This window comes from Triturus cristatus, chromosome 4_1 (assembly GCF_964204655.1).
Source record: "Triturus cristatus chromosome 4_1, aTriCri1.1, whole genome shotgun sequence".
In the NCBI taxonomy this organism is placed as follows: Eukaryota; Metazoa; Chordata; class Amphibia; order Caudata; family Salamandridae; genus Triturus; species Triturus cristatus.
This window is the reverse complement of record NC_140585.1, coordinates 338,861,859-338,887,778: the sequence shown is the minus strand read 5'-3', so window position 1 is coordinate 338,887,778 and position 25,920 is coordinate 338,861,859. Positions and strand designations below refer to the sequence as shown.

At 43.9% G+C, this 25,920-nt stretch overlaps 1 protein-coding gene and 1 non-coding gene across 2 annotated transcripts in view; both read left to right on the top strand.

The window, feature by feature from the left end:
• LOC146854913 (potassium voltage-gated channel subfamily KQT member 1-like) overlaps positions 1–25,920 on the top strand; it is a 1,174,161-nt gene that overhangs the window by 538,677 nt on the left and 609,564 nt on the right. The window lies entirely within an intron of this gene.
• On the top strand, positions 16,369–16,479 carry LOC146854915 (U5 spliceosomal RNA). The gene has a single exon (XR_014959027.1). It is a non-coding gene; the product is annotated as a U5 spliceosomal RNA (small nuclear RNA).

Here is a 25,920-nt window from a genome sequence, read left to right as displayed (position 1 = left end):
TGAGTGAGCAAGAGGACGAGCCAGGCTGCTGCTTTTTCTCATACATTACTTATTCTCACTCTGTAAACATAGAGAAAGTGATCTAGAAATACATATAGTGATTCCAGAGAACAAGTGCTGGTGTGTCCTCAGATATATACATATAACATAATATGTATTCATTTAGACGTGTACAGTGTGCGCTCTCTTAACATTTCCTTAGTTCAGAGTGATAGGTGAAAAATGAAACACTGTACAATCAAAAGATAAAAGTGGTGGAGGGGGAAAGCCTATAGCTGTTGTTCTGCGATTGCGCACCCCAGTTGTCAGGATTGCCTGGTGTAAGCAGAGTCTGGATAGATCCGTTTTTAAAGTTTTCCTGGAACACATGATTTGAGTCAGATCTACCGGAGGGTTTGAGGGCCTTCCACAATCTTCAACCTTGTGCTCTCACAGATCTATTTCTTCTGCTTGAGTGAACATTGCTTAATCAGGTTGGCAGGTTAAGAGACAAGCTCTCAGGCTAGGGTGAAGCAGGACGCAGATTTCTGCAGCTATTTTAGGTCTTTTCACAGAAGGTTTTGTGAACAGGATGGAGAATCTTGATTTTGATCTTGGCTTCAACTGGTAGCCTCTGGTGAGCTTTCAGAGCAGGTGGAATTTGGTCCCCATTAGAGAAGCTAAGGGTTATTCAGGCACTCTGATTTTGGAGCCTAGCAGTGAGTGCTGCAATAGCCCAGGCAAGGGACGATGAGTGCTCTAGTCAACTCCATCCCATGGTGTTGAAGTATATGGAGGACTTTACAGAGAATTGAGAGCTGGATATTGAGCCCTCTAATCAAGTTGCCCATCACAATATTGAGTGACAAAATATGACATTTTATTGTGTCCAGAATATCAGCTACCACAATATTGTGATATATATGCCCTTGATGGATCTGGTGTTTGGGGAAGAGGTGGGTTAGTTTCACATACGTTTGGAGCTGTTTCGCCACCTCTCTTTCCAGGATAGTAAAATTACGATCTGATGATGTAGCACTCGCTGTAGGCAGTTTTGTGATTTTAGAACTGGTTCTACACAATACAATCAAAGACGAAAATTGATTCAGTTTGTGTTGTTTTACGGTCCTAATATTGATTGGTAGCCTCTGTTAAAATCATCTAGCACTGTGTATGATTTTTGTATTCATGGCTTGGCCAGTAGGGTTTTACTATTAGTGCATATTCTAGCTCAATAGACCATCTCACTGACCAGCAGAACAGAAGTGCGCCTCTCCATATTCTTGTTACAAGTGCTGTTGGGCACAACATAGTTTACTCTGTGTCGCATTTGATTCTATGTCAGGACCGCAGGTGAGGATTATGCTGCAGTTTTTCACCTTTTATTACAACAGCCAAACAAAACACGATCATATACTTCATTTCCCATGACCCTTTGGGAAAAGGTTAACAGTTAAACATCAAATCAGTGTCCAATCAGCAGTCCAGGACCCCTTTTTAGTTCCTCGTTGATGTTGCTGCCTCCTCTTTCTTCACAGCTCCAGCAGCCGAGCCAAGTTAGCCCCCTTAGCCTTTACTTCTTTGCATTTCCTTGTATTTGCGATATTATTGTAAATATTTTTATCGTGCTTGCTGGCGCTTCATGTGTCCAGACCTTACGTGTGCTTTCCCTTGCAGCGTGGCCACGGTAACACTTGCCGCTCCTCCGCGGCAGCATTGTTTCGTGATTCATCCTGCGTCGCATGAGGGCTGACGCGGTGTGGTAAATCGACCACTAGGAAGAGCCACGTGGAGAGCATGGGAAGCGCGTCTCGCAGGTCTCCCATACTGCTGCACACATACTGATGGCATCGAGACAGAAAGGGACAGCGTGGCTGCCTGGGTCACTGATTGTTTGTTTTATTTATTGCTTTTGCCCTCACACCTGGAGCTCTACACCCCACACTGGGGTCTGTATCTTGAGTAGTGTATAGCTCATCAGACAGGTTTGTGACTGTTACACGGGACACCAACACAGGTGCAAAATCAAACCCTTCATACTACAGTGGGTGTAGTGGTTACCACTCTTTATTGACCCCTTGGACTTTGGGTTATTTGGCTGGGAGAGCCCCACCTGCCTTGAGACCACCTACACTCACTAAGTTTGATACTGGTGACCCCAGTAGGTACTTACCAAAGATGAGTGCTGTCAAGGAGACCTACTAGGAGGAGGACAACATGATTTACCTTACCATCGACTATCACACTTGTAAGGTCATAGATGCCTCTATATTGAAGGTGGTTACAAAGGTAGTGGCTCCTCTGGGGCAGAACCTCTTACTCAGAGCGCTGTTTTAAACCCCTCCCTGGGAGGCAAGATACCCTGGGGCTCATGATCCCTTCACCTCCGGGGATGCCTGTCCAGCCTGCATTACCTCCTAAATGCAAAAGGGACCCCAACCTAGGAGTAGATCCGGATGCCTTTGATGGGCTAAAGAGGGCCTTTCTGGACCAGCCTCAACCTTTAGCAACAGAGCTCCTCCTGTCAAAGCGATTGGAGCTCCAACCCATGGGGGCTGGCCCTCCTGCCTGCCCTACTCCCCCCACCTTGGAGACTGATTCAGCCTCTGGCTTCGACGTGGAGCCCGATACAGGATCTCGCCCATGGCGGCTCTCTCCTCACCAGCCTAGCGAGGACACACCTGTTGGTGATGCCTCTAAGGGGACTTCTGACATGTTAGATCCCAAACAAGTCCTGCACCCCGGCTCATCGGAATGGGCCCCAGCTGACAAAGTCGCAACCTATGTCACGGGCTGGTTCCATGAGCCTTTAGATAAAAAGACCAGTAATTACCTCCGGGCGGAATGCCCCTGCCTGTCTTTAGGTGATGATGTGGCGTTGGCCGCCAGACATTGATGAATGCATGGCACTTTCCAAGAAAAATATGTGCGCAACCCCAAGAAGGGCATCAATAGATCCTGCCAGGCTTGGCAGGATAAGCTACTCAACATATCTGGTCCTTTGACCCACATCTTGGACATGGTGCAGGATGCCAAAGTATTTGAAAGTGTAATCTCCCCAGAGATACTGTCGGGTTGGGCCCAACGGGTCATTATCTTTTTGGGGAATGCGAACTGCGCCATCTTGAAGGAGAGGCACCGCTCGCTCCTCATAAAGATAGATCCCAAACTGGGTAGCCTGGCCACGTCAGAAGCTGGTCCCATTGCCCAAGCGGGACTATTTGGCTAACGAGTCATACGTGAAATAGGCAAATTCGTAGCGACGTGCAACTCGCTGGACAAGACTCAGGCGTCGATCAAACACATACTGTGTTTTCACTGGGGCTGGCCGAAGTAGGAGCGCTTGGCCATGCCATTCATACACTGCAGAGTCTGGCAGAGGCCCTCTGCAATACACAAGAGCAATATCAGGACGCCTCTAAGTCGGAAACGCCTTGGGGGCAGGCTACAGATGTTCATTCACAACAGGGCAGCTTTTACTTCGGATGCTTGGGTTTTACAAACTGTACATGGTTTCTGCATAGAATATTATGGCTCTCCTACTCAAAGGTAGCCTCCTATCCCATTGGTCTTCTCGCATGCAGATGCCGAATTGGTAGACATGGAGGTGGTGGACTTACTCAGCAGAGGTGCGATCGTACAATCCTCTCTCCATACTGCGGGGTTCCTCAGCTACCTTTTCTTAGAGGACAAGAGGGGTGGCGGCCAACAGACAGTTATCAGCCTGAAGGAGTTCAACGAGTGGCTGGTTTACCACCACTTCTAGATGGAGCGGATTCAACTCCTGAGAGATCTCCTTCAACTTAGCATTTGGATGGTGCACCTCGACCTCAAGGACGCATATCTTACCATCCCGATCTCCCCTCACATTCGCGTTCTCCAGTTTCAGTTATGGGGTCAGACGTCCAAAGTCACCACTCTTCTATTTGGTCTGTCATTCACCTCGTGGTGTTTTACCAAGGTGATGGGACCAGTCGTAGAGTTCCTCAGGGCTCGGGACATCCATCTCACCGTCTCTCTAGACGACATTCTCTTGCTGGATCAGTGCCCTGAAATCTCTTTATCCTTACGCCCACTCATTCTCTGGTGTCCCTGGGGTTTGTGGTGGACCTGGTAGGAGCCACACTCTGCCTTCCATGAACAAGATCAGATACAAGCTGCGCCGGATGGTGGCCAAACCATCCACCTCCTACATAAGATCATGAGAGTGAGTTGAGTTCTGTCATCCTTGCTCCAGACCATCTTTCCGGGGCCTCTTCACTATCATGCTCTGCAATGCCTCAAAGTTTTTCACCTCCGCAAGGGACTCACATACTCTCAGTTGGGCCCAGTAACAGAAGAGGCCTGGGAGGAAATACAATGGTGGTTTGCCCACAAGGAGGCATGGAACGGCCCGGAGATATTAGTCTCCCTCCAGGAAATATAATTATAGAATCCGATGCCAACAGCACAGTCTTGGGTGGGAGTTTAGGGATTTCTCTACAGTAGGAAGGGGATCCTAACAAGAAAAATCGATGCACCTCAACTGCCTTGAGCTCTTGGCATGCTCATTTGTGGTCAGGTTTTGGACCAGGCGAAGTGCTGTGTCCTGCTCAAGATGGACAACGTTGCAGCTGTGTGATATATAAACCATCTAGGGGGTACCCGATCCAAGACAATATTGGACCTGGAATTTTTGGGGATATTATCAAGTGAGTCAAGTTGTCGACTGGCATTTCCAATACCTGAAGGACGTGAGTCTCTGGTAGTTGCATCCAACAGTCTTCGAAGCTCTTCAGACTAGATGGGGCCTATTGTCAGCGGACCTCTTTGCATCCCACCTGGACCATCACCTTCCCAGGTACTTCAGTTGGCGGCTGGATACTGGGACGACAGCCACAGATGCTTTCCTTCAGGTCTGGCAGCCGGAGCACTGGTATGCTTCTCCCCCATTTGTAATGATAATACATCTCGGTCCGTGTGAGGAGACAGAGGACAGACCTGGTGTTGGTAACCTCGATCTGGAGGTCACAATTCTGATAAGTGGTTCTACTAGAACTTGCTTGGGATTTTACAATACCTCTAACCCCTGTTTCCAGAGAGGAATTGCCATCATTTAGCGTTGGAGGGTACCTTCCACTCATGGCATGGAGGTTTACAGGGAACGCTGGAAAGTCCCAGGACTTTCAAGACAAGTTGCGTCCCTCCTTTCTTAGGCATGGGCAGACGGCTCCATCAAGTTGTATAGATCGGCATGGGCTTGTGTCACCATCTGAATCCAGTGGAGACAGATGTAGTCCATATCCAGAATTTTCCTGCGTCCTTGGCATCAGAAGGCCTATAAATCCATCAGCACTTTTAGGTCCGTGATATCTGCGGGCCATATGCCGGTAGGAGATCATCAGGTGGGAGATCATCCATTGGTAAGGAAACTCTTGTGAGGCATCAGTTTATTCCTGTCTCCAGAACCTTGGTATTCTATACTTTGGGATGTCAGCAAGATACTCAATCATTTCTTGTGATGGCAGGCCAATAAATGCCTTTCGAGGAAGTTAATGTATGTTTCCTAATGTTTACTGTGGTTTTGTTTTACTTTTTAGCAGTAGCGGCTGGCAGGGAACGAAAGAGGAGGGGCGGGGGAGGGGTGTCGCACGGGAGAGGGGGCATTACAAAATGTTTTTAAAATGTACTTACTTTCTAGCCGAGTTTGCAGCCACCTCTCCTCCTTCCTGTAGTCCCTTGTCTCTCCGGAACCAGGAAGCTCCCCGCTCTCTCCCCTGACCAATCACAACGCTGCAATGCAGCGTTGTGATTGGTCTGAGGTCCATAGCTCGGCGCTCAGACCGGACCTGGGAGGGTTTGCATGTTTGTCACCAGGCTGTGTAATGCAGCCTGGTGAGGAACATGTAAAGTGCGCAGGACTGCTTGGCCGGCCTGAGGCAACCGTCCAAGCAGTCCTGCGCACTTTGGAGTGTGCAGCAACCACTCCTCCTCCCGGATGTCACGCGATCCCAGCCCCACCCAAACTTGCATGAGCATTGTAGCGACGCTCCTCTGCCCTAGCAGAGGAGCCGCCACTGCTTGATAGGCAGATCTATGGCATTCCAGGGTTGACTGGGAGCGTAAATGGTGTTCCGTCTAATATATTCTGGTTGGCATTTGTGTACACTGTTTCTTAGTGATTAATGCTGTTGTAAGCCATTCAATAGTATTTTTTTTTAATTTATTTTATAAGTTTTATATAGCGCGAACATGACCCTTGAGGGTATCAGAGCACTTAACAATTTAGCAATCACGAAAAGTACAGTATTCTGGCACTGCTGGAGGGTCTAGAGCCACCAGAGAGCTCAAGTTTTTGTTTGAGGTATATCAGTAAACTGTCAGTTACCTTGGCTGTGGTGGATGCATGTTATATGTTGCATATTAGTAATGAAGACAGTAGAAAACATAATATTGCTTACTTCAGATAGATATTATGCGTCAAGTAAAATATGAGCATTTTCTTGCAAAGGAGCACAGTGTGAATATGTTAATTCAATAACCATAATGTAGTGCAGTTCATCATGCGTTCATTATTATAATTGTGCATTTTACTACACTTGAAAAGCGTTTAGCTAATTTCTTGTCTTTTATAATAGAATGTCTGATTATATGATAGGTAAACGTCTCACTGAGCTATGACGGCATTAGTTGTGTACTTTGTAGGTAGATTAGGTTCTCTACTTTTACAATGCACAGGATAGAGATGGGCCAGTTTGTGTTCACTAGGCACCCTAACAAATGTAGGATTTCAAGTACGAGTCAAATGAAAGAGCCCATAAACAAAGGTGGAAGACCCTTCCTTAGGATCTTAAAAGATCCTACAGATTTCCCATCAGCACAGGAAGTGACATCACTGGATCTCCAATCATCCACCTACACTGGAAGTGACATCACTGACTTTCCCATCATCCATCTGAATAGAAAATGACATTATTGATTTTCCAGCCAAAACCGTCTTTAAAAGAAAAAGCCAAGCAAGAGGACTTCATTTCCCATCGCCTATCATCACAGGTGACTGGATCTCCCATCATCCACCTACACAGGAAGTGACATCGCTGAATTTCCCATCATCCTTCTGGATAGGAAGTGACATTACTGGTTTTCCCACCAAAACTGTCTTTAAAAGAAGAAGCCAAGCATGAGGATGTCATTAACTTTCACCCGTCAGCACTGGAAGTGACATCCCTGGACCTCTCATCATCCACCTACAAAGGAAGTGACATCACTGATTTCCCCATCGTCCATCTGGACAGAAAGTGACATTACTGATTTTCCTACCAAAACCATCTTTAAAATAAGAAGCCAAGTAGGAAGACTTAATTTCCCATCACCCATAAGCACAGTAAGTAACATCATTGGATCGCCCATCATTCACCTACACAGGAAGAGATATCACTGAATTTTCCGTCATCCATCTAGACCAGAAGATTATTACTGGTATTCCTGCTAAAACTGTCTTTAAAAGAAGAAGAAGCAAAGCAAGAGAACCTAATTTCCCATCACCCATCAGCACAGGAAATGACTGGAGCGCTGCTGAACTCCGCAGCACTCTTTAGGTTACTAGACCCCAGATGCTGTTCCCCTAACTGCTGCCGCACCTCTCACCATGCTGCACCTCTAACCATGATAGAAGCTTTCACCTGCATCCACTGCTAGTTCTCCAACAGTCACCCAACCCATTCCCCCCACGCAGATGCTAACAATGCCTTCAACAGCCCCTCCCAACACACCACACAAGCAAAAACATCGCCTACACCCCCACCACAGCAAATGCACATGTCAACTAAACTCCCGTTTGCATGTATGCTTCACAACACACAATCACTCAGCAAACACACAACCAAAATATGAGATCTGCTGAGTACCAGCACACCAACATCCTCTTCATCACAGATACCATGCCCGACCCCTCATGGGCTCCTGATATTGCCACGGCAATCCCAGAGGACTACAAAATCGCTCAAAAGGACTGCCTTCACAAGCCAGGAGGAGGACTCACTATCATATAAAAGGAGTCCATCAAATGCACAACATCCACAGAGAACACCACCTCATTCATGGAACACCTGCACTTCAAGCTGCAAATCTCTGAAAACTTCACCCTGAAAGGAACGCTTGCCTACCGACCATCCTGACCACGAGCCACCTTTATCAACCTCATCAACAACTTTGACCCCACTCACCATCAACTCCAGAGCCTACATTCTCCTTAGTGACCTCAAGTTTCACCTGGAAGACCCCAGCTCGTCTCAGAACCAACATACACCGCAGGAAACACTGGACCTTATCTTCATCACAAGCAAAAGCATCAAATACAACTCCACCACACTGTTCACATGGACTGACCACTCCATCGTCCACTTCCAAATCAACACACCTCAAGTCAACATAACTGCCAGGTTCAGCATTCCAAGCCACAGCTGGAGCAAAATCACAGAAGCAGACTGGCTCAGCGCCCTCAGCATGGATCAACCTAGCCCCACAGACAACCTTGATAAGGGCATCAACAGCTTCAACAACTGGATCAAGAACTGCACAGACTCCATTGCACCCCTCAAAGCTAACAGCCATAGTAGATCAAACAAGCAGGCCAGCTGGGACATAGAAGACCTCAGAGACATCAAACAACATTATAAACAGCTAGAAAGGAGAGCCAGCCATGAAACCACTGACAGAACTACCTACAAGTATGCACTTCAATGCTATCACCAGCAAATAAGAGATACCAAGAAAAAAGCACTAGTGGACTGCATTGAAGGAAGCTTCAACATCTGCAAAGAGATCTTCTCAATCGTTAATGATTTCACCTCGCCATCAGCCACTGTAAACAACATTGCTGCCTCCCAACAACTCTGTGATATCCAATCCAACTTCTTCCACAGCAATATCATAAACATCTACAGTAGCTTTGTGCACCAACCTTACACAGAAAACTCATTGCTAACCTACCCACCACCAACCAAGATGTCCACCTGACCAAATCGACAACCCTTACCAGAAATGACACAGCAGCAATCATGCAGATCATCAACTCAGGGGCTCCAATGGACCCATGTTCCCACTACATCTACAACCTGGGAACATCACCAATCAGCACCACCCCACCCACATCATCAACACTTCCATCATGTCCGCCTTTTCCCCTGATGAATGTAAACTTGCAGAAATCAACACCCTCCTCAAGAAGCCCACAGCTGACCCAAATCAACTGAGCAACTACTGACCCATCTCCCTGTTTCACTATCCAGCCAAAGTGATTGAGAAGGCCATCAGCAAGCAACTCACAACATACCTAGAACTTCACTGTCTTCTGGACAACACTCAATCAGGATTCAGAAAGAACCACTACACTGAAACAGCAGCCATAGCGGCCACCAACGACATTTGAACCATCTTTGACTGACCAGAATCAGCAGCTGTTTTCTGCTCGACCCTTCCATGGCCTTTTACTCTGCCTCCCACAACGCCATCATCACAAGAAGACGCCACAAGATCGGTATACAAGGTTCTGCTCTCAAATGGATCAGGTCCTCTCTCACGGGAAGAACCAAAAGGTCAGGCTGCCGCCCTTCACATCAGAGACCAAGAAATTGATATGCGGAGTCCCACAGGTATCGTCCCTCAGCTCCACCCTTTTCAACATGTACATGGCACCGCTCCCCAACATCAGTCGATCACAGGACATCACCATCATCTCCTACGCTGATGACACCCAACTCATCCTGTCCGTGACAGACATGACACCCACAAACAGAACCAACTTCACCAACTGCATGACCATGGTAGCAGACTGGATGCGAACCAACTGCCTGCAGCTTAGCTCCAAGAAGGCAGAAGTTTTGGTCTACGGCAACAAGACCTTCCCATGAAACTCCACCTGGTGTCCATCGAAGCTAGGGCCAACACCCATACACACAGACCACGCAAGAAATCTAGCGATCATCTTAGACAACAAGCTCAACATGATGGCTCAAGTCCACGTAGTGTGTACCTTCTGCTTTCACATCCTGCGCATGCTACGAAAGATCTTCAACTGCTTCACAACACCAGACGGACCGTCGCACAAGCACTCATCACCAGCTGGCTGGACTATGGCTACACTCACTACGCCGAAATCTCCAAACAACTCCTACACAGACTCCAGAACACCACTGCAAAACTAATACTTAACGTCCCACACCGCACCCACATCACACCACCCCTCAAGAAGCTTCACTGGCTCCCATTCACAAGCGCAGGCATTTCAAAATTCTCATACACACATACAAAGCCCTACACAACACAGGACCACAATACCTCAACAGCTGCATGCACTTTAGGGTTAGATACAGGTAGATTGAGTGGAGTGGGGTAGATTCAGATTGAATGGGGTAGATTAGGGTAGAGTGGAGTGGGGTAGATTGGAGCGGAGTGCGGTAGATTGGAGTGAGCTAGATAGGAGTGGAGTGGGGTAGATTGTAGTTAAGTGGAGTAGGTTAGATTGGGATAGATTGGGCTGGAGTAGATAGGGGTGAATGGGAGTGCGGTAGATAGAAGTGAGATGGGGTAGATTGAAGTGGAGTAGGGTAGATTGGAGTGAAGTGAGGTAAGTGTTGTGGAATGGACTAGAGGGGAGTATAGTAAAGTGTCGACAAGTGGAGTGACAGAGTGGGGTGGAGTGGTGTGTCGTAGTGTGTAGAGGACTGACATGGAGTGTAAGAGAATGCAGTGGCATGTTGTAGATTGGAGAGGGGTTACTTCGAGTGGAAGGGCATAGAGTGGAGTAGAGTGTTGTAAAGTGGAGTGGTGTAGAGTGGAGTTGCGAAGTGCAGAGTATGCAGTGTGTGGTAGTGCACAGCCTTTACTGACAACACATTTTCAATTGAAATGACCATTACATTTGCACAATATACAGTTTTACTGTGCACAAATAATAATGTGTGGGAATGTCAACAACTGGTGTATTGATGTGTTTTGATCATATTCAAATATTTGTTTCCACCACACTTCAGAAATACAAAAAAAATAATTTAATTTGTACTTCCCTAATTCTGATACATTCTAAAATATCAGCACAGTTCATTTTTGTTGGGTGCTAGAAAAAAACCTTTCCATTGCACAGCAAGATTCTCACATACATTCTCTCACTGTGAAGTCAGAGAAAGAAAAGTAAACATTAGGCTCAATGGAAGACAGAGTCTGACATTTGATCTCTGTTTTTGAATGCACAGGGAATTTGTCAAGATAAGGACAAGGTTAAAAGGACTGTTTACAAAAAATGAGCAGTCGTAAGAGTACAGTAAAGTTATTCTCTAACGGATGGACAAGCTCAAGCTGGACCGCCTAAAGCAAATAAAGCCAGCAAATAGCAAGCAAGCAAATGTGAGTCACAAACCAGGAAGCCAATGGTAAGCAAAGGGTGGAATGCATTCTTAGGTCAGCTTTCAGAATGTCTCAAAGATGTCATTAACAAACCAGAGAGCTGCGCTATTTGGTAGGCTTCGATCTAAAAAGAAGTCAAAATGAAGTGATGTCACTGCCGCTGTAGTCTGTTGCATCATTCTGGGGGCACTCATGCGTCACCATGTGTGTATGTCTACAAAATTATGCGGGCACCCTTCTTATATTATTTTTCAGACAGATGGCATACGCCACTTATGTCGGTTAATTAAAAAAAACAAATCTATGTGCGTTATAGCGCTATTAATGTAAAGAAGTGCCTGGGGGGGGGAATGGGTACTGCCGGGCCTTCCAAAAAGAAGAACACAAAAATAACTGAAATGTCCAAGATGGTTTTAGATGAAACTTAGGAGTGGATAGGTGGAAGCAATGGGGTTGCAGGAGAAGGAGCAAAGCAGCACACCTGGGAGATACCAACCCTGCGCATGGGGGCTCAAGAGAAAGTAGATATGAGAGCGGCACTCAAGCAGAGAGCTAGATAACACTTGAACTCCTGTGTAGTGCAGAAAGAAAAAGAAAAAAGTAGCTGCCTAAATGTGAGCAGCGGAAGGGTACAAACCATCCAATCAAAATAGTCTTAAAAAGGATATTGTCCAGGGAAGTGACAAACAGAAGAATGGGAATGCAAACAATGGAATAAGAAGGAACCAAATCAGAATGACAATACAGGCATCCAATGGTAATCAATGGGCGGGCTCTAAGCACGATGTAACATTTTGGCAAGCGCAAGCCTATAATACATCTTTCGCAACCAGACAGTTTGCGCTGTCTAGTGGGCAATCGCTGAAGAAAATTACTGTCTGAGCCTGCAACACATGCAGGCCTTTAAAAAAATTATAGAAACGTTCAGTGTTATTCCGCCCTTCCTCTTCCAACCATAACTTCAATGTTCAAAAGATTCAGGAGGTTGAAACCAATCAGAGTAATCTTAAATTCAGATAAATACTCAAATGTTTCTTCAAGGGATGTTTTTCAAATAATAAGGAGGGTTCATTATAGGAGATGTTCTTGTGAACTTCTCCATAAACGTGAAAAGCAGATTTTATTTGGAAGTTCTCGTTTCGGGAAAAAGGTTGCAGTAGGAAAATTTGGAAAGAAAACTTTGTTTTCATTTCCATGTTGGAACAATGCAATTTTAACGAGAAAAAAATGAAAGTGGAATAAATAACCGTGAAGCGAGTGGAAAATCGAAAAGAAAATGTCTGCACGGAGTGTGGCAGGGTGCTGAGGAAAACTGTGATTTGTGGTTCTCTTTTGCAAGGTTTCAAAGTTAAAGGCATGCGATGCTGGACTTGGAGCTGAGTTTTTGAAAAAAGGCACAAAGGTGAGCCCTGGGTGCTCTGGCAGAAGGCGCAGTAACTTTAAGTCTACTGTGGTGCATTTTGTTTGCACTGATATCTTCTCCAGCAGAAAACCTGCACATATTTCCGCCTACAGCTCACCCTCTGTAGTGCGCAACATGTATGGAGGGAGGTGCAGGCATAACTTGAGAACACCCCAGCGAGTCGTGTCCCACTACTACATTGTTTCCACACTGATATATTTCCCAGTAGAAAACCTACCCAGGCTGCACATATTTCCGCCTACAGCTCACCCTCTGTAGTGCGCAACATGTGCTTAGGGTGACTAAATGTAGAAAGCAGGTTGGGACTTACATGGGGACAAACATGCAGAGGTTAGGTTGAAGGGATATTCAAGGAATACAGAGGCTGATATCAAGATACAAGGAGGGTGACAATCCATTGACATCAGAAAACACAGACGGTCTGAAGAGGTCTGTGTGCAAGGTAGACACATGTCAAATAGTTGACCTTTTATGTATTCAGGGAGTCTGAGCATAAATACAGTGAGTGACTTGTAACGTACTTAAATACATTATTTTAGGTGTGGCTACAGTTAGTTTTAGATTGCTGTCATTGCCTTGCATGTGCTTTTTAGGTCTCGCCTATGCAGCGCGCATGCGCTGCATAGGAGGGTCTTTAGCCGTCGCTCTGGTCATTTTCAAGCACACACTTGTGCTTGTGGCAGCATCCACCTTGCGGGAGTGTGCAGTGGCGCGCCACAAGCATGAGTGCAGTGCTTGAAAATTAGCAGACTGCGTGCATACACACATGCACCACTCCCAGGCTTGTCTGCATGTTGGAATAACAGCCGCTGTGCCGCTTGCCGATTCCTACTTTGATGCCTCTCATTCAATTTCTCTTTCCTCCATAGCTCTGCTTTCCCAGGTCTCTCATCTATCCCGCCTTCCACAAGGCCGCCTTCCCTCTTCAGTTTCACACTCCATCTTGCTTTTTGTAAATTCCACGAGCTCGTTGAAAAAAGATTCCGCTCCACAAGAGAAATGCTTCTAGTTTTGATTTTTTTTTTGTCACATCTTTTTTTTTTTTACGGTATTGAAAAATGCTTTTCCACCTTCACTGAAGGTTTGCCTCAAATACTTTCAGGAGGGTTGGAGAGCAAAGAACGCGGATCCCTTCCTGCGTGGTGATTTTGTTTAAAACACATGATTTCTTTCAGACAGCGTCGTCTGTCGTCTGTAGATTAATATTTCCTTTCATGGTCGATAGTATCGTCTGCGAATGGACGGCGCACGCCTCTGTTGCTCTTTTGCTCTTGGTCCCGGAGTGCACAGTCCGCTGTTGGCTTGTCTTATTTCTGTCTCCTCTTAGATTAAATGCAGTTACTTCAAAGGAAGATGTCACAAAAGCCAAAATTCCTGTCCTTCCCCCCACCCCCTGTTCAATTGCATCTCTTACTTTTCTTCGGCTTCTCCCCCTTGATGACGATTTTGTGGCTTTGGTTGGGGTGGCAGAAACCCTAGATGTTCGGTTTGAATAAAATATCCCTCACTGCTTGAATTTTGCAGATGTCCACGTTTTTTAATTTGGTGTGTTCCTCAGCTTCCTATCCTGGTTCTGGCAAGGTCCTTGTCCGCTCTTGCTTTAAAGCGTTCTTGTCCCAGTTCACTTGTGAATGTTCTAATTAATTCTGTGCTACCGCTTAACCTCTTCCGTCTATTCAAAAAATATTCTGACAGCTCTGTTGTACCTTTCTTATAATGCTCAAAGACCCGCAGAATTTGTATTTGACCTCTGGGCTACTTTGAAATTATCTTTCTTTTCATTTTGGCCTCTGCTAGCTCAATGTTCTTCATGCATTTGTCTTCGCCTTCAACGCAGCCTCCTATAGTCTTCTTTCCCATTTATACAACTTGACTTCTAACTTCATGGCCCTACCTCACAGCACAGAACTTTTTCCCCCTTTACCGTTGTGTTCATGCTGGCTCTGTGTCCAACGTTCATCATGATTTTCTCAGTATTTACTGCCATATCATTTCTTTCACTCCTTTGTGTAATTTCTGTGCATACATAAACAGAATACGCTTCCAAAGTTCCGCTAGTCATCCCCGCATTTGATTTATAACCACAATGTCTGAGTGGAAAACTGTCATCAGATTAAATTTGCCCCTCGAATCTTTTAATCAATGTAAACAAACATTTTAAAGCTCTGCAAATCATTGACATAATAAATATGTTGATGCTGCTCCTGTGAAATAACTTTCCAGATACTGCTGGACACAAATAGCAAAGATACATGTTTTTTCACTGTTCTCTAAACTACTGTGTTGATCTAATCATATTTTTCACCAACATCTCCATGCATTTTTCCAGCCCTGGCCTTTATTCTACCAGACCAGACCACCAATAAACCAACTCTTGTTTGCTCCCTGGTTACAGACTCCACTAAACTTGGGGCCACACAGTGTTCCCCTGCATAGTCACGAGGAGTGTATCTATTCCCCACTGAGGTTATGGCATTGCTGCCATTTGTTGGCAGGTCAAATGCAATTTGGAATTTACGAAATGCAATAAATTGTTTGCTGTGACCTCTAAACAAAGGTCAGCCAGTCACTATGTGAAATATCATTTTAGTCTGTGATAATTGCAACCATAACTCCTTGGATAATGCACCATATTTTAGGTCAATAGCCCGTGCTCAGCTCAGTGGGTTGCATGTGCATGACTGGAGTCTTCTATAAAGGTGCACTTGCTTTCCAGATGTCTGACTTTAAGTTGTACTGGCCAGATGATACCTGCCTGGACTCAGTGGATCTATAGAGAAGCCCACAGAATGGTGTACTCTTCTGGTTGGCTGTCCATTCATATTTCGAATAAAGTACTGCTTATGTTTGGAGCTTCACCCATGCTCAGCCTTTTGGACTTTTCAGTAAGTATTGGTGCATTGCAGACAATCTCCAAATTACTCTGGACCAGAGGCATAAGCTTTCAGGTCAGCTTTTCGAGAAGTATATCTGAATCTGGAGAATATAGACTCTGTCGCTTCTCTTATTGGAGAAGGGATCATGTCTGGAAATCTCCCAAAACGTGCCTTGTCTTGTGATGCTTGCTGACCATAAGAAGCTTGATTGCAGACACACTGGTGAAAGAATGACTCTCTCATAAACAAGATATCTGGCTTAGAAGGTTCCTCAGTAAGCCTTGCTGGTTCTCACTGGGACCAGTGACCCAGGGGTCTAAATGATTTCAAATTGACTGACTTGTTCCAATATATGAATCTGTGGAGAACTATAAACCTGTCTTGCTATCGATCTAGAAATGTGACAAGCAATTTGAAGTTACTTTCCCTTGAAGTTTGCTTGATCTCTTTACCATTAATGTGAATCTCAAGAGCCTTATGTGAACCTAGAAACATATTGCAATTTTAATAAAGGTGTTAGGCCCTGCATTAGTCCACACATCTGTAACTCTATTGGTATACAGGTGCAGGGGTGGGTTGTCAGATGGTCTCTTGCCTCCATACAAGTGGACTGATTGGTCTCAATTTAAAATTGTTGGAAATAGTGCCCACTAGAGACTTGTGCTAAAGAGTGTGGATCAAAAACAGGATACAAGTGGGAAACTAGGTATACTCTGATTTTTCTTCAAACCGAATAAATCGCCTTTAACTAAAGATTTCCGTGGAGGGGAACATTAAAGAGATTCACTCAATTTTTAAAAGCCCTGCTGCTGCAGGGTTAAAAAAAAAAGTGGGAAACCAGGTGAGTAAATGTGGAGTGGCAGACCGTAGTCTCCATCCCAGGTTTTTCCAAACAAGCCTGAGTTCTTTGATCCCTCTTTTCATACGTAAAGGGTCAGACCCTCCTGATGATGCGTTTCCTGTAATATCAACCCTTTTGCATCAGGTGTCATAGCTGCAGACCAAGAAGATTGGATTCTGATAGGTGTAATCCTTTTCTTTTCTTTAGCATCACTATCTCCATTGCTATCATTGGGTGGTTCAGGTGAAAGGGGACTGTTTGAATCGGTGCCTTCAGCCTCACACAGGCTAACTGCTTGTGCCACTTTTACTAGTGCTGCGAGTGCTACTGAGTATACTATTTTTTACTGCTGCCATATGTTGGGGTACCCTCATTTCTCAGGTTAGTCTAACCCTATACACAGTGGAAATTTCTCTCAATAGGAGTTTGGTCCTTGTTGAGGTTTAGCAAAGGACATGGATGTCACAGCGGATGTAGCTGAAGTGGTAGCCAATAGGTCTCGCTTTTGGAACCTTATAAGTATTTAGTTATGCAGCACAATATCCTTGGTGCACTAATGATGGCTAAACACTTATAAAGTCCCAAAGGCGACACCTATTGGGTATGCCAATGCTTGTTATTGTTTGCCATTGCTTCCATGGACTGTCCATCAAAGCCATGGCATTCCATGGACTGTCCATCAAGGCCATGGCATTTTGACGCTATTTTATATTCGTATCTTTACTATTCGATTTAGGTGATGGGTCTAACAAGTATTCCTTTTTAGGTCTCGCCTGAGCCAGAGCATGCGCTGCTCTGGCGAGACATTTAGTAAGTGGGCTTTTAAAAGTCCGACCACACGCTTTTGCTGGCCTCAAGCTTGCGGTTAAGCGTGCGAGCATGCGCACAGCCGCCATCTGGCTTTCCTCGCGGCACCCTTACAGCCCGCCTCGCACCGCCTCTTCCCCACCACAGAGCGTGTCCCCGCGATCACTTTCGCTTTCACGGCCGCGTTACTTTTAGGCCGCGCGGCCAATGCTTGTTTTTTTTACTTCTGTCAACGCATTCCATACAAGTGCATGCGTTTCTACTTAGTCTCCTCTTGATTTCACTCTCCATGCCTCCTCTGGCTCCCTCGTGCTGCCTTACCCACCCAACCCCAAACCCCCAACCTCAACCCCCCCACCGTCCACACAACCATTCCATCCACCTCCCCAGCTGTCCGTCCTTCTCTCTCACTCCTCCATCCGCACCTTCCACAGTATGGCCTGTTGTGCACATGGCTTAAAGTTAAGAACAAAAAAGTGCTATGAAAGGGGTCAACGCAAGCTGCGTCTTAGTTTTTTTTTAAATTAATACTTTCGACCATGTGCACAATAGGGCAGCAGGTTAACTTTTTTTCTGAAACCTCCTACAGTCTACTGTGGGCTGCCAGCATGACTGCTATGCTGACAGTTACTGACCAGCAGATACGGTCACACAGGTGCAGCACATGGATGGTTGGCTAAAGCTCCTCTTCCTCGGTCTATTCGGTCATCACGAGCCCCTCTCTGTCTCCTGCATCGCCACAAGTCTTGCCATATCATTCGCTGAACATAACAGGCGTTGGGATACTGTGCGATCTCGCGATGTGCCTGATACCTGATCTTACTGACTCTCTCTGCCCCAAACCACTCTGGGTTCAACAGTGCCTTTCAGTCGCGTGATCGAGGGTAGGAGGCCTTGGAGCTCATGTCCTTGCACACGTCAGCAGTTGTGATGCACACCCTGCTTCGCTTTCGTGGGCCTCCGTCCTATTATCTGGTTCCCCAGTGTGTTTTGCTGCCCTCGACTGATTCAAACCTGAACCTTTTAATTATTAATTGTTCCTTCTGCGTATCTTGATTTTCATCAGCCCTGTCTTGTAAGCATCACAGTGTCACTGATTCAGCACTTGTTCAAGATCAGAGAACATTTTCGACCATTGGCTCTCTGCTTACCATGCATGCCCCTCTGCAAGGGCATCTTCTGTCCCTCACCTTATTTATTTAGCTGACCTGTTTCACGGTAATGCCGGCTGCTGTACAACGGGGCTTAAAGTCAAGAAACAAATAACGCAGTTATGCAGCCATCATTGACTGCATCATAGCTCTTATTTTCTTTACTTTCAGCCATGTTACACAGCATTGTGGTCACTGCTGTGCAAAATGTCTAAAAAAACATTGACAAAGCCAATAGATTTAGCATTGGTGAAACCTATTGGCTTTGCCAATGCTTTTTTTTTTGTCAGTATCATTTTTGCGAATATAGTGACTTGTCAGTAGGGGAAAAGTTCTGATTTAGATTTCTTTAATAACTATTAAAGAGTAAGAGGGAATTCTGTTATGTTGGTGTGGTATGTAGACTGGTTATCAGTGTGTTCTCTTGGTTATTGATCTATTACTCCAGAATATTTTTTATCTTTTACCAGATGTGTAGTGAACCGTCAGATCTGGTGTTCTATTACTTAACAAGTCATGAAAAGCGGGGAGTTTCTGTTCTGTGTCTCTTCATAACAAAAAAAATATCACTGATGTACCTTAGCCATGATCTAATGCTTAGTGAGACAGTATTATTAGTGCAGATGATCCATTGCGCCATAAAATAAAACATAAAAAGATTAGTGAATTCTGAAACAAAGACACAGCCCGTCACTACTCTCTTAATGTGTAGGAGAAATATATTTTTATACATGAAAAAAGTATTTCAAGTGATTATAAATGCCAGACTAACCAGAAAATTTGTGGGAACGTATATGTGTTCTCTTGTGCTTATGAAATCTCCAATCACCTCAATGTCTTCATCCTGAGGTCTGTTTGAATCTAATGTGTCTATATCTAAGCACACCAGGATAATCTACGAGGGGTCAAATTGTGTAATGTTTACTTTATTACTAAAATCCACAGAGTCACTTCCAAACATCTGGGGTATCTTTAATCAGTGACTTCAGAAAAATTCCCATGTATTGCAAATGTTGCTCCAATATAGAACCACAGCCAGCAATGGAAGGGCATCAGTGGGGTTGGAATCCCTGTTTTCTGAATCTTCAGTAATATATATACATAAGGAATTTTTGCATCTTTTTGCCAGTATATTTGAATTTCTTGTTATTGATCCAGTTGTTGCTAAAGCCTTCCTCTGCAATATTTAGTGTTCGTTTTTAGGTCGAGCCTGGGCAGCGTATTCGCTGGCTGCTCTGCGACGCATGCTGTAGGCAAGTAGGGACTTGAAGCTCCGCCCACTCATCGCCCATATTTTACATTGGTTTATGTAGTTGTCCACTGTAAACTGTGGCTGTTCATTTGTAAATAGGATTAGTAGTCCCTCTTTAGTACCGTCTTGTCTCATTTTGTAATCTCCCATGGCGACAACCCCTGTTACATTTGTTGGTACTCGGCAGGCTTTAAATACAGCCTCCGAGCAGTATTTTCTCAAATAGCCTTGTAGCTGGCAGGACACACACTCGCCTAATACTTAAAAAAGAAAAAAAAAAAACGTTTATAGTGCGAAAGCATTTGCAATGCAATAGGTCTCGCATTTGTGATAGTTTAAGCTATTGGCATTGTATATGACAATGCCATTTATTTATCTGTTTGAAAAACAACACATAAATAAAAGGCATTGTCATTTACAATGCCAATAGCTCAGTTTCTCGTAAATGCGAGACCTATTGCATTGCAAATGCTTGTTTAGAATGCTAATCTGTTGCTGTTTTTTAGAAACCGTTTGCTGAGTTGATGTACTTGGCTCTCATTAAAGCACAGTGCTATTCACTGATTGGCCTTGAACTTGGTCATTTTCTTCACTTTGCTCTCATGATTACATGTTGGATTTAAGTATTTTTTTGTTCACAAGTAAAGCCATGCTATACTGGCCCTTTGTAAAAAGAATGTACTATGTAATATTTTACTGTGCATGCCTTTTAAGTTCACCATTTACAACAAAAACTTCATCTTTTGGCTATTTCCTTAATACTCTTCCATGAGGGTATAACTTATTTCTGCTAGTGCAGGGTGTTCAGCAATTGGTCCCTACACCAAGCTTCCATATTATTTTGCTTTCTTGTGGGATTTTCTTTGTAGGACCGCTGGGGCAACATACACACAGTTATCCCATTCTTGGCACATACTTGCCCTAATAAAAAAGCCAGACCTATTTTCTTTGATAATGCTTATTTCATACTAAATTTCAAAAATAACATGTTTTCAAAGTTGCTTCTAATAATTTCAGCCAAGATGGGAAAGAGAGATCCGAATTTCCAGAATAAGGCGTTTCCCTTCGACAGGGCCAGGATGAGCCATCATATATGGCTGTAGCAGTGAAAGTTGCACCACTGTCGCTAAGGCAAGGTTTATTGCAAGGTGAACTGCTGTCCGCTTATGATAGAGTACGTATCCGATTAGAAGAAATTCGTCATGTAATTGGACATAAAGGGCACCCCCTTTTAACTGGAATCTCAAGAGGAACCCACTAAACACAATTAGACATAAATCTGTTAGAGGAAAAATAAATAACATGTATACTACTTCCGGTTTCACCCCTCGTTTCCCTTTAGTTCAACATCTAAATGCACACATAGATACATGCTGATGACACTCAGATGTGTATCAGGCAAAGTGCACCCTTAAGAACGTCGAACACATATTCACAAATGGCTGCAGAGGAGAGTCCTCTGACTAAAAACAGAAATCTTCTTTATTCGCAGCCTTGTGATCCAGCACATCTCATTTAAGCACCTCGAAGATAAGACCCAACATACATGACACGGAATAGTCTTCAATTCTGCATATTTTTAGTGGCTCTCAATTCACCTCGTCACAACGAGCGGAGGCCATTTTACGATTTTCTACGCAAAGAACATTTTTGAAATGTTCATCTTTGGATACAAAACCAAAACTAATAAAAGCATCTACTTTAAAAGGAAGTATCTTGCAATATTTGTGTTTGCCCCCAAAGGATTTGAGAGATATATTGGGGATTTTAAGGTCTCCTCCAGCCAGTCTCTAAATTGTAATTGTATTTATATAGCGCTTACTACCCCTGATGAGGCATTGAAGCGCTTTTCAGCGAGTAGCATGCTACTCGGAAGCCAAAGTATTAGTGGTGGATTAGTTTAGGGAAATATAAGTTGTTGATTTGAGCAGTGGCATGTGAGTCAGTTAGTCTTTTTGAATACGATAAAGGAGGGATTGAGGAGGGAAGAGCCCCGATAGTGTTATTTGGGAGCTCACATTAGATGAGGTTTGGGATGAGTCAAAGAAGGGAAAGAGGAGGCAAGAGTCTAGAACGGGTTCGTAGGGAGATCATACTAGTGAAAAGAGGTTTTGGGATGAGCCAAAGGAGGGATACAGGAGGGAAGAGTCTAGGAAATGTTATTTTGGAGATCATAGTGGTGAAAGGAGGTTTAGGATGAGTCAACGAGGAATAGAGAAGGGAAGAGTCTAGAAAGGGTTATACGGGAGATTATAGTAGTGGACTGAGGTTTGGGGGGACTCAAGGAGGGATAGAAGAGGGCGGAGTCAAGAAAGGATCTTTGGGAGATCACAGTAGGAAGATGAGGTTTGGGATAGGTCAGCGAGTGGCGGTAGAGGATAGATTGAGAGCGGTATAGGATGAGACATAGAGTAGTGCATCGGAGGGAGCTGAAGGTTTTTTCTTCCTATAGTGGGAGAAATGTAATAAATATATAGATTGCATAACTACATAGAAAGAGTGTGCATGTAGAAGGCATAATGGTAATTGACCGTCGCACCTGTGGCCTTGAGTGCAGTTTCAGGATGTGAAGGGCGAAGCTCCAGACACAACTGGAAAGCACATTCAAAATGCTTTGCCAAACTGGGTCAAACAGAATTGCACAGTTTGTATTTTCAGCAGCACACTGGAGGTACAGCTCTGTTGAAAGGAGATGGAACTGAAGCCTGTAAACTGGCCTCACTGACTGGCAGCAGCCAGCACAGAGCAGGACTATGAATGCTGCAACACAGCCAATCTATGCTCGTCACCTTCCTCCGATGTGCCACAAATACGTTTGCCTCACCATGTGTCTACATTCTGGGCGGCAGGGCAGTGCAGCCAGTGGGACAGCAGCAGCAGGTACAGTGAGGTGCATGGAAGCACATGTGCACAAGAGACACACAATGCTACCTTTGGCTGGAGACTGCAGCACACGGGCACCTCCTTGCTGAGCAAAGTATTATGAATTGTGTGTGTGTATCTATATATCTATATATATATATATATATATATATACATATATGTATATATCTTTTCTGGGGTTTTGTTTTAATGCAAAGTAAGATATTATTATCATAGCTAACTGTAACGTCACTTTAACATTTGTTTTTTTCCAGTGAATTTATATATATATATGTATATGTATATATAAAAAAATATTTCGCAACGAAGGATAAATTTGTAGTGCCTCGCACTGATGAGAATATTGAGCAAGCAAATGAACTGGCAGTTGAAGATATGAATTTAATGGTGGACATGTACTCTCTACAAGCAGAGTCAGTATCCGATAATGCTACTTTGAATTCAGAAACCAGCATTAGTCAAGCAATTCTAGTAGCAGAACAAGAAGGCCTCAATATCACTTGTAATGACCCTACACTCTTTAGACCTGTGTCTAAATTCACACCAATAACAGGAAAGGATACAGTGGACATTTTTAGTGATCTTGTAGTAAATGATTTGAAATATCTGTGCACTAATATGTTTTCTAAACATAAAAGAGTTACGCAACAGCAAAGAGATTATGCTACATTAGTGAAAAAATTGTCATTGAATGCAGACTGTATCGTGTGTAATGCAGACAAGGGCGGGAACGTGGTGTTGTGGAGCAAGCAAAAATATCTGCTAGAAGCGTATAAACAACTTAGCGTCCGCACTAATTATGTAAAAATATCTGACACAATCATGTATGGAAGTTACGAATGTTACAACCTGAAATTAAATGAGTGGCATTCCAAGGGTCTCTTAAAGAAAGAAGAACTAGCCTTCCTTAAAATCAATAAGCCAGTCACTCCTGTAATGTACCTGATACCCAAGGTGCATAAGGACCAAGTTAATCCACCTGGCCGGCCAATAATCTCTGCTATTAATAGTGCCTTTGCCAACACATCAAAATTTGTGGATTCTTTCCTTTGCCCCTTGACGAAGTGTCTCCCATCCTATATCCAGGATACGGGAGATTTCCTTAAAAAGGTTTATGATCTACCTTGGGAAAATGATTTTCTCCTGGCCACCATAGATGTCATGACACTTTATACCAGCATCAGACATGAAGACGGTCTGAAAGCTGTCAGACATTTTTTGGGTAACAGACCAGTAAAATTTTGGGCACACACTCAAATGTTAATTGAGATGACATCCATCTGCCTCAAAAATAATTACTTCTTGTTCAATGATGAGCTATACCATCAAACATGCGGTACGGCTATGGGCACCTGCTTCGCCCCCAGCTTTGCTAATTTGCATATGGGCTGGTGGGAGGAGCAGGTGATCCAAAGAATGTACCCAGAAGAATGGCATAATAACGTTATGCATTGGAGTCGTTTTATAGACGACTTGTTTGTCATCTGGAAAGGCAGTGAAGAATCATTGGTGACATTTATTGATAGAATACAAAACAATGATCTAAATCTCAAATTCACCAGTACCATCAGCAAAACAAACGTGAATTTTCTAGATCTGTCTATTTATGTCAAAAATGATAAACTGGAAACCACCCTATACCGGAAGCCTACGGCTGGCAATACTTTGCTACATGCCAAAAGCTTCCATCCTCAAAATCTGATTAAAAGTATCCCATATGGAGAAGCCTTAAGAACTATGCGCAACTGCAGTAATCAAGAGAGCTGTGACAAAGAACTATCCATACTGCGGTTGCGTTTTTTGGCCAGAGGATACTCTGAGGAGTGTATAAGGACGGCCATAATGAAAGCAAAAAGAAGGACAAGAGAAGACATTCTTTTCAACAAGAGTAACACAAAGAAAAAACTGGAGAATGTCAATAAAAATGAGTGCAGGATGATAACAAGCTATAATGCCCAACATAAGAAAATAAGAAGTATCCTTACTAAACACTGGCATTTGATCCACAGTGAACCAACACTAAGTAAACTAGTAACGAAACAACCACTAATAACATTCAGAAAAGCGAAGAGTTTCAGACAAATGCTAGTAAGCAATGTTTTGAAAACCCCGCCCACTAAGACAGCCGCCACCATGTGGCTTGCAAAAAAAGAAGGTTTTGTGAAATGTACGAAATGTAAAGCCTGTATTCATGGCACGAACACTTCTAGGTACACATCAGGTTTTGCCAATAAGGAATTTAAAATCAAAGGACATCACACATGTAAGACAGATTTTGCTGTCTATGTACTTCAGTGCCCTTGTGGCCTGAGGTACGTGGGCAGCACAATCTTGCCTGTGCATAAACGTGTTTTGCAGCACTTGAGAGCGATTAAAAATGGTGATAAGTCGTACCCTGTGGCGCGACATTTTGAACGCTTTCATAACAAAAGTATAGCAGGCTTGACATACTTTGTAATCGATGCGGTCAAGAGCAGCAAAAGAGGGGGCAACAAAGAAAAACAACTGAGAAGACTAGAATCTTCTTATATAATCAAATTAAATTGCAAGACCCCGACAGGACTTAATATTGAGGAAGATCTGTACACCCATTTAGGTTAAATGTAGAAGTGCAGCTGACTTCCCTTCCGTTTTTAACCACTTTCTATATTCAGCACGCTTTTTTAAGTTGTTTTATTTTTATTTGGGAGCACTGTTGTAATATTTGCAGGTATATTCAACAATCTGGCAACTCTGGCCCACTTGGGCAATACACCGGACTTGATTAATATTAAACATCTTTGTAGTTAATGTAACCAAAGAATACCGCACTGCTTTGCAGTGAGAATGCAATTAGCATTTGACAGGTACATCACCGATAATTACGAGATTTCCTATGAATGATATCGTGTAATTTGTCTTCCTGCATTAATTTGTTCGTTGTTCTTTTGGCACTTAGTTTTATTTTCAATGATTGGATCAATATTGATTCTTGAATAATCAAGCTAAGAGATTGTTAAAGTCAATTTGACATATATGTGAAAAAACTACCAGTCTGTTGTTGGATACACTGCAGTTGTAGTCCTTGTGCACGTGACACGCTGTAAGTGTCTTAAAATGGTGGCAAACTTTATTGTAAACGGTTGGTGAACAAGCCTGCGGGACAGGCGAAACGCGTCCAACAGCTGAGAATTAAATTTAGAATTTTTGCAAGACACGGCGTCGTCATCCTTTACTTTCGAGTACTGGTACTTTGGAGCATGTATATATATATATATGTTTTGTCCTGAGCCCGATGTAACCTGCGCAAATAAACGAGAGAACCCCCATGAAACGAGTGCTTTTCC